The sequence below is a fragment of the Nomascus leucogenys genome, chromosome 2 (assembly GCF_006542625.1).
Source record: "Nomascus leucogenys isolate Asia chromosome 2, Asia_NLE_v1, whole genome shotgun sequence".
NCBI classification, from domain to species: Eukaryota; Metazoa; Chordata; class Mammalia; order Primates; family Hylobatidae; genus Nomascus; species Nomascus leucogenys.
In genome coordinates this window covers 100373398-100383731 of record NC_044382.1, presented here as the reverse complement: position 1 = coordinate 100383731, position 10334 = coordinate 100373398, and positions in this window count along the sequence as shown.

Here is a 10334-nt window from a genome sequence, read left to right as displayed (position 1 = left end):
AGTCTAACAGCATGGCTATTCAAAGATCATAAGGATTCTAAAACCTGCTCAGTTAAGTCATTGACTACTTGAAATCAAACCATTCCAGCATTATGTTATCTCAATATTAGCATATCAATTCTTATTTATTTTACCTTTACTTTTGATTTACCCCCTTGTTACTATTTTGAATATCTTTTAGAAGTGGGCAAAAAGAAATATGTCTGGAGGAGAAGTAATGTTGGATGGGTACATACGATGTACAGGGAAGTTTGGAAGCCTTCCTTTCACATCTCTCTCACACCAAACACTATGCATGCACACACACACACACACACACACACACACTTATCAGACAATGTGGCTCTGTTTCCACCTTCCCTTAAGTGGTTGTTTATAATTTAAATCTCCAGTTACCTGGGAGAACCATAACATAGGCCTTCTCAAATTAGTATTCTTTACATGGCAATGATAGCTAAAAATATAAAGAAATAATAAAACTCAAAATGTCAAAATGAAATATTTTTCAAATATTTAAAAGAAAAAACTTATAAAGCCTTTATCAGCTGAATAGTCTAATAAACATAACAATTAATTGTTTTGAAAAGTTAACCCTTTTCTCATTCACCCCCAGAATACTTGCTGGTGACAGTTGCGGCTGCAGCGCTTACCCTGAGATAACTTTGCCACACAGTATGTTGCTTTTACTATTATTCTCTCATTGCCCTAGTATATCTACCTTGGAAACAAAAGACATTTTCTATTTATAGGATTCTGATTTTAGTAATGGTATTTCCATTTAAAAATACAGTAATTCTCGATTGCTGAAAATGTCAAATTCTAAAAAACGTAGCATTCTTTCTTTTTATTGTACTTTTAAGTTTTAGGGTACATGTGCACAACGTGCAGGTTAGTTACATATGTATACATGTGCCATGTTGGTGTGCTGCACCCATTAGCTTGTCATTTAATATTAGGTATATCTCCTAATGCTATCCCTACACCCTCCCCCCACCCCACATCAGGCCCCAGTGTGTGATGTAAAAAACGTAGCATTCTTACATGTGATGTTAACATCGTTCCCGAACAGTTGTTGGCCGAAGATTCAACTGATGAATCTGATTTTTCTGAAATAGATTATTCTCAAGTTAGTTGTGTTTAGAAATAACTCCAAGAACAGTTTTTATATTTTATTTTCATATTGAAAGTCAGTCAGATTTGCTTCAGCCTCAAAGAGGGTGTTTGTGTAAAATTAAATGACCATTGGTAGCGAACTGCACCTTTTATTTTAAATGGGAAAAGGGTTAAAAACTACAGAGCAAAGCAACTATAATCTGTAGTTTTTAATGGGAAAAGGTTAAGTTTTTTTTAATATTTGAAGACGTAAGTCAAACATCAGACAATTACTCACATTTATGAGTATAAAAACCTCTAGCTCTCATTAAATTGTGTAAGGCTGTGCATGATGGCTCACATCTGTAATCTCAGCACTTTGGAAAGCCAAAGCGGGAGAATTGCTTGAGCCCAGGATTTTGAAACAAGCTTGGGCAACAAAACAAGATCTTGTAACTAGAAAAGATTTAAAAATTAGGCAGGCATGGTGGTATGGACCTGCAGTCCCAGCTACAAGGGAGGCTGAGATGGGAGGATTGCTTGAACCTAGGAGTTCACAGCAGCAGTGAGCCATGATTGCACCACTGCACTCCAACCTGGGCAATAGAGCAAAACCCTGTCTATGTAAATAAACAAATAACAGATGTTAAAAGTTTTTAAATAGATGTTAGGTGTTTATTTTATATTTACCAGTATTTATTACATTGAGTGATTCCTTTTCACCTGTTCATGGCAATATTTAAATATAACTTAAAAGAATGGTTTACATTATACATTCAACATTCTATTTTCTTTAAGTGTTAAAAAATCCATTAATTTTTAGAAATAGAAATGCTTATTTTCTGTAATCATGTTACTAGTTTGTCAACCAATCATGAACTTATTTTCATTTTAAAATATAAATTCCCACTATTGTTTTTCCAAATTTATCATCCAATATAAAATTGCAAGAAGTTTTCAGGAAAAAAAATAGTAACAAGTCACAGCAGAGGATTACTAAATAATTGCATTCAAGGTTATTAAAAATAAGATAATACAAATGTGGTGCACTAATACAAGATGTTAATAATAGTGAAAACTAGGCAGGGGGTAGAGGGTGAGGGAATATGTGGGAAGTCTACTTTCTAATTCTTTTTATAAACCAAAAAACTGCTCAAAAATGGTCCATTAGTTTTCAGAATAAAGTAATAGATATTTCTGATAAATCTTGTACCAACACAGCAAACATCTACAGTAATGAAATAAGAAAACATCGATGTCTTCAAAACATAACAAGTATAGGGTTTGTTTGTTTGTTTTAGAAAAGTAAAATTCTTTCATCCTAAATATTTTTCCAATATCTAAAAAATACTATCTTACAGCAATGCACTTTCTGAATTGTAATTTAGAGTTTCAGTTAAAAGTACGACTTTAAAATAAACTCCTACTACTGCCTTATGCATATGAAGAATGAATGCATGGTAAAGACCTTAATCAGGGCTATATTTATTTTTATATACTTAAGAATTTCGAAGGCCGGGCACGGTGGCTCACGCCTGTAATCCCAGCCCTTTGGGAGGCCGAGGTGGGCAGATCACGAGGTCAGGAGATTGAGACCATCCTGGCTAACACGGTGAAACCCCGTCTCTACTAAAAATACAAAAAATTAGCTGGGCGAGGTGGCAGGTGCCTGTAGTCCCAGCTACTTGGGAGGCTGAGGCAGGAGAATGGCGTGAACCCCGGGGGGCAGAGCCTGCAGTGAGCCGAGATCGTGCCACTGCACTCCAGCCTGGGCGACAGCAAGACTCCGTCTCAAAAAAGAAAAAAAAAAAAAAAAGAATTTCGAACTACCCTGCCCCTCCACCCCACACTGTGATCACCCACCACTACAAGCGCACACGTGGGGGCCGACAGCCCCACACCTGCCATGCCGCCCCCACTGCTGCCACTGCCACCTGTGTGAGCATGTATAGGAACAACACAGTCCCGCTCCCTCTGATACCCTGCCTCAGCCAACTCTTGTGCACCTAGCTATGCTGCCTCTGCTGCTGGCTATTGTGAACGAGCACAGAATGCACTGCCACCTCCCTGACAAAGAGCTTTGGTTGGCACCACACATCAGAGTGCTGTGGCCAATAGTCCAGGAATACCTCATCTCCTCCAGCACAGCAGGTTCCTAACCTGGAGGAGCCAGAGAACAAAGGCCTGAAACCAGCCCCCCAGTGTTAGAACATGCAACCCAGGAGTGCTGAGCTGAGATTTGGCCCCCTAAAACCTTCCAGAAGTAAATCCAGTTGATTGAACCCATCTCATACGACAAGCAATACCTCAAGAGCATCAAAAGATATAAAAACAATCCAAAGTAAAATCACAAGTTAACAATAGAAATGATCAAGCTAAGGAAAGAATCTCAGATCTTGAAGACCACTTCTCTGAAATAACTCAGTCAGACAAGAATAAAGAAAAAAGATTAAAGAAGAATGAACAAAGCCTCTGGGAGATAGGGGATTATGCAAATCGTCCATGAAAATTTCCCTGACCTCACTACAAAGACCTACATTCAAATTCAGAAAATTCAGAGAATCCTTGTGAGATACTACAAGATGACCATAGTCATCAGATTGTCCAAGGTCAAAAGGAAAGAAAAAAAATGTTAAAGTCAGCTAGAGAGAAGGCACAGGTCACCTAAAAAGGGAACACCATCAGGCTAAGAGCAAACCTTTCTGCAAAAGATTTTAAAAAAACTCAAAAACCAAGAAAAGATTCAGTGCCTATTTTCAGCATTCTTAAAGAAAAGAAATTGCAACCAAGAATTTTATATCCAGCCAAACTAAACTTCATAAGCAAAGGAGAAATAAGATCCTTTTCAGAAAAGCAAATGTTAAAGAAATCCATGACCATCAGACCTGCCTGACAGACACTCTTGAAGGAAGCACTAAATGTGGAAATGAAAGACTGTTACTAGTCATTATAAGAACACAGTTAAGTACATAAACCATTGACATTATAAAGCAATCACAAACAAGTCTGCATTATAGCCAGCTAACAACATGATGACAGATCAAATTCACACACATCAAAAAGAAAGACATTACATAATGTTAAAGGGTGCAATTCGACAAGAAGATCTAACTATCCTAAATATATATGCACCCAATGCAGGAGAACCTACATTCATAAAACGAGTTCTTAGAGGCATACAAAGAGACTTAGATAACCACACAACAATAGTGGGAGCCTACAACACCCCACTAACAGTATAAGACGGAATATCAAGGCAGAAAACTAGCAAAGGTATTTGGGACCTGAACTCAACATTTGGCTAAATGAACCTAATAAACATCTACAGAACTCTCTACACAAAAACAACAGAATATACATTCTTCTCATCATCACATGGCACATACTCTAATATCAACCCCACAATTAGGCATAAAACAAACTTCAAAAGATTAACAAAACTCAAATTCATATCAACCACACTCTCAGACCACAGCACAATAAAAATAGAAATCAATACTAAGAAAATCACTCAAAACCATACAATTATATGAAAATTATACAACCTGCTCTTGAATAACCTTTGGATAAACAATGAAATTAAGGCAGAAATCAAGAAATTTTTTGAAACTAACGAGAACTAAGGTAAAACATACAAGAATCTCTAGGACGCAGCTAAGCAGTGTTAAGAGGGATGTATACAACACTAAACACCCACATCAAAACATTAAAAAGACTCAAGTTAACAACCTAACATCACACCTAGAGGAACTAGAGAAACAAGAGCAAACCAACCCCCAAACTAGTAGAAGACAAGAAATAAACAAAATTAGAGCTACACTGAGGAAACTGAGACATGAAAAACCATTAAAAAGAGCAATGAGTTGAGTAGTTGGTTCTTTGAAATAAATAAGATAGACTACTAGCTAGACTGGTAAAGAAAAAAAGAGAGAAGATTGAAATAAATGCAATCAGAAATGGCAAAAGAGACATTACCACTGACCACACAACAATAAAAAAAACCCTTCAGAAAACTACTATGAACACCTCCATGCAAACAGGCTAGAAAACTCAAAAGAAACAGATAAATTCCTAAAAACATACAACCTCACCAGATTGACCAGTAAAAAATTGAATTCCTGAACAGACCAACAATGGGCTCCAAAATTGAATCAGTAATAAAAAGTCTATCACAGAAAAAGCCAAGTATGAAATGAATTCATAGCCTAATTCTACCAAATGTGTAGAGAAGAGATGGTACCACTCCTAATCCAAAAAAATGAGAAGGGACTCCTCAAACTCATTCTATGAGCCCAGCATCAACCTGATACCAAAACTTGGCAGAGACATACAAAAAAGAAAACTTCTGGCCATTATCCTTGATGAAAATAGATGTAAAAATCCTCAGCAAAAAATTAGCAAACCAAATCCAGCAGCACATCAAAAAGCTAATCCACCCTGATCAAGTAGATTTTATCTCTGTTATGCAAGGTTGGTTCAACATATGCAAATTAATAAAAGTGATTCATTACATAAACAGAACTAAAAACAAAAACCACACAACCATCTCAACAGATGCAGAAAAGGCTTTCTATAAAATTTAACATCTCTTCATATTAAAAACCCTCAACAAACTAGGCACTGAAGGAATATACTTCAAAATAAGAGCCATCTATGAAAAACCCACAGCAAACATCATACTGAACGGGCAAAAGTTGGAAGCAATTCCTTTGAAAACCGGAACAAGACAAAGATACTCCCTCTCACCACTCCTATTCAACATAGTACTAGAAGTCCTAGCCAGAGCAATCAGACAAAAGAAATAAATGAAGGCATCCAAATAGGAAGAGAAAATGTCAAACTATCCCTGTTTTCAGATAATATGATTCTATACCTAGAAAACCCCGTAGTCTGTGCCTGAAACCTCATTGATCTGATAAACAACTTTAGCTAAGTTTCAGTATACAAAATTAAAGTACAAAAATCAGTAGCATTTCTACATACCAGCAACATTCAAGCTAAGAGCCATATTGAGAGTGCAATCCCATTCATGATTACCATAACAAGAATAAAATACCTAGGATCATCCCTAACCAGGGAGGTAAACAACATCTACAACAACAATTACAAAACACTGCTCAAATAAATTAGAGATGACACAAACAAATGGAAAAACATTCCATGCTCATGAATAGAAAGACTCAGCTTTGTTAAAATGGCCATACTACCCAAAGCAATGTACAGATTCAATACTATTCCTATCAAACTACCAATGACATTCTTCACAGAATTAGAATAAAAACATTTTAAAATTCATATGGAACCACAGGAGAGCATGAATGGCCAAGTAAATCCTAAGCAAAAAGAGCAAAGCTGGAGACATCACATTACCCAACTTCAAACTATATTGCACGGCTACAATAACCAAAACAGCATGGTACTGGTACAAAAACAGACACATAGACCAGTGGAACAGAGTAGAGAGCCAAGAAATAATGCCACACACCTACACCCATATGATCTTTGACAAAATTGACAAAAAAAAGCAGTGGGGAAAAGAATCCCTATTCAATAAATGGTGCTGGGATAACTGGCTAGCTATATGCAGAAGATTGAAATTGGACCCCTTCCTTTTACCATACACAAAAAACAACTCAAGATGGATTAAAAACCTAAACGTAAAACCTAAAGTAGAAAAACTCTGGAAGATAACCTATGAAATACCATCCTGGACATAGGACCTGGCAAATATTTAATAATGAAGACACAAAAGGCAATGGAAAAAAAACCAAAAATTGACAAATGGGATCTAATTCAACTAAAGTGCTTCTGGACAGCAAAAGAAGCTATTAACAGAGTAAATAGACAACTACAGAATAGGAGAAACTATTTGTAAACTGGGCATCCAACAAGGTCTAATACCCAGAATCCGTAAGGAATTTAGACAAATAAACAAGTTAAAAACAGCCCCATTAAAAAGTGGACAAAGATCATGAACGGATACTTTTCAAAAGAAGACATACACATAGCCCACAAACATAAAAAAATGCTCAGCATCACTAATCATTAGAGAAATGCAAATCAAAGCCACAGTGAGTTGCCATCTCACACCAGTCAAAACAGCTATTATTAAAAAGTCAAAAATAACAGACGTTGGCAAGATATTGGAGAAAAGAGAACACTTATACACTGCTGGTGGGAATGTAAGTTAGTTCAGCCATTGGGGAAAGCGGTTTGGTGATTCTCAAAGAACTTGAAACAGGGCTACCATTGGAACCAGCAATCCAATTACTGGGTATATACCCAAAGGAATAAAAACTATTCTACCATAAAGACACCTGCACTTATATGCTCATTGCAGCACTATTCACAATAGTAAAGGCATGGAATCAACTTAAATGCCAATCAATGGCAGACTACGTCAATAAAATGTGGTACATATACACCATGGAATACTACACAACCATAAAAAAGAACAAGAACATGTCCTTTGCAGGAACATGGGTGGAGCTGGAGGTTACTATCCTAAGTGAACTAACACAGGAACAGAAAGTCAAATATCACATGTTCTCGCTCATAAATGGGAGCTAAACATTGAGTAAACATGGACACAAGGAAGGAAACAACAGACACTGGGTCTTACCTGAGAGTGGAGGGTGGGTGGAGGGTAAGGATAGAAAAACTACTTATCAGGTACCTTGCTTATCTGTGTGATGAAATAATCTCTGCACCAAATGCTGGTGACACACAATTTACCTATATAGCAAACCTGCAAAGATACCCCTGAGCCTAAAATAAAAGTTTTAAAAAAAGAATTTCACTTTACTGCTTCTTGTTAATTTCACATGATTCTGCAGGCAAATCATTGCACAATATCACACTAATTCCTCTACTTTATAAACTATATAATTATTGCTAAAATGGTAGTCTAAAGCATTCTATCAGAGTATCATAAGCCATATTAAAATCTTATGATAAAGAAAAACAGAAGACACAAACCAGTCTTGCATTTGAATGTGTATACAAAACTCCTAAATAAAATACCAGCTCACTGAATTCAACAGTGTAATAATCTGTACAATTTAGAGATGAAAAGATAGTTTCTTTTTTTTTATTGTACTTTAAGTTTTAGGGTACCTGTGCACAATGTGCAGGTTTGTTACATATGTGTCCATGTGCCATGTTGGTGTGCTGCACCCAGTAACTCGTCATTTAGCATTAGGTGTATCTCCTAATGCTATCCCTCCCCCCTCCCCCCACCCCACAACAGTCCCCGGAGTGTGATGTTCCCCTTCCTGTGACCATGTGTTCTCATTGTTCAATTCCCACCTATGAGTGAGAACATGCGGTGTTTTGGTTTTTTGTCCTTGCGATAGTTTACTGAAAATGATGATTTCCAGTTTCATCCATGTCCCTACTAAGGACATGAACTCATCATTTTTTATGGCTGCATAGTATTCCATGGTGTATATGTGCCACATTTTCTTAATCCAGTCTATCGTTGTTGGACATTTGGGTTGGTTCTAAGTCTTTGCTATGGTGAATAGTGCCACAATAAACATACGTGTGCATGTGTCTTTATAGCAGCATGATTTATAGTCCTTTGGGTATATACCCAGTAATGGGATGGCTGGGTCAAATGGTATTTCTAGTTCTAGAACCCTGAGGAATCACCACACTGACTTCCACAATGGTTGAACTAGTTTACAGTCCCACCAGCAGTGTAAAAGTGTTCCTATTTCTCCACATCCTCTCCAGCACCTGTTGTTTCCTGACTTTTTAATGATGGCCATTCTAACTGGTGTGAGATGGTATCTCACTGTGGTTTTGATTTGCATTTCTCTGATGGCCAGTGATGATGAGCATTTTTTCATGTATTTTTTGGCTGCATAAATGTCATCTTTTGAGAAGTGTCTGTTCATGTCCTTCGTCCACTTTTTGATGGGGTTTTTTGTTTTTTTCTTGTAAATTTGTTTGAGTTCATTGTGGATTCTGGATATTAGCCCTTTGTCAGATGAGTAGGTTGTGAAAATTTTCTCCTATTTTGTAGGTTGCCTGTTCACTCTGATGGTAGTTTCTTTTGCTGTGCAGAAGCTCTTTAGTTTAATTAGATCCCATTTGTCAATTTTGGCTTTTGTTGCCATTGCTTTTGATGTTTTAGACATGAAGTCCTTGCCCATGCCTATGTCCTGAATGGTAATGCCTAGGTTTTCTTCCAGGGTTTTTATGGTTTTAGGTCTAACATGTAAGTCTTTAATCCATCTTGAATTAATTTTTGTATAAAGTGTAAGGAAGGGATCCAGTTTCAGCTTTCTACATATGGCTAGCCAGTTTTCCCAGCACCATTTATTAAATAGGGAATCCTTTCCCCATTGCTTGTTTTTGTCAGGTTTGTCAAAGATCAGATAGTTGTAGATATGCGGCGTTATTTCTGGGGGCTCTGTTCTGTTCCATTGATCTATAACTCTGCTTTGATACCAGTACCATGCTGTTTTGGTTACTGTAGCCTCGTAGTATAGTTTGAAGCCAGGTATCGTGATGTCTCCAGCTTTGTTCTTTTGGGTTAGGGTTGACTTGGCGATGCGGGCTCTTTTTTGGTTGCATATGAACTTTAAAGTAGTTTTTTCCAATTCTGTGAAGAAAGTCATTGGTAGCTTGATGGGGATGGCATTGAATCTATAAATTACCTTGGGCACTATGGCCATTTTCACGATATTGATTCTTCCAACCCATGAGCATGGAATGTTCTTCCATTTGTTTGTATCCTCTTTTATTTCATTGAGCAGCGGTTTGTAGTTCTCCTTGAAGAGGTCCTTCATGCCCCTTGTAAGTTGGATTCCTAGGTATTTTATTCTCTTTGAAGCAATTGTGAATGGGAGTTCACTCATGATTTGGCTCTCTGTTTGTCTGTTATTGGGGTATAAGAATGCTTGTGATTTTTGTACATTGATGTCGTATCCTGAGACTTTGCTGAAGTTGCTTATCAGCTTAAGGAGATTTTGGGCTGAGACAATGGGGTTTTCTAGATATACAATCATGTCATCTGCAAACAGAGACAATTTGACTTCCTCTTTTCCTAATTGAATACCCTTTATTTCCTTCTCCTGCCTGATTGCCCTGGCCAGAACTTCCAACACTATGTTGAATAGGAGTGGTGAGAGAGGGCATCCCTGTCTTGTGCCAGTTTTCAAAGGGAATGCTTCCAGTTTTTGCCCATTCAGTATGATATTGGCTGTGGGTTTGTCATAGAATAGCTCTTATTA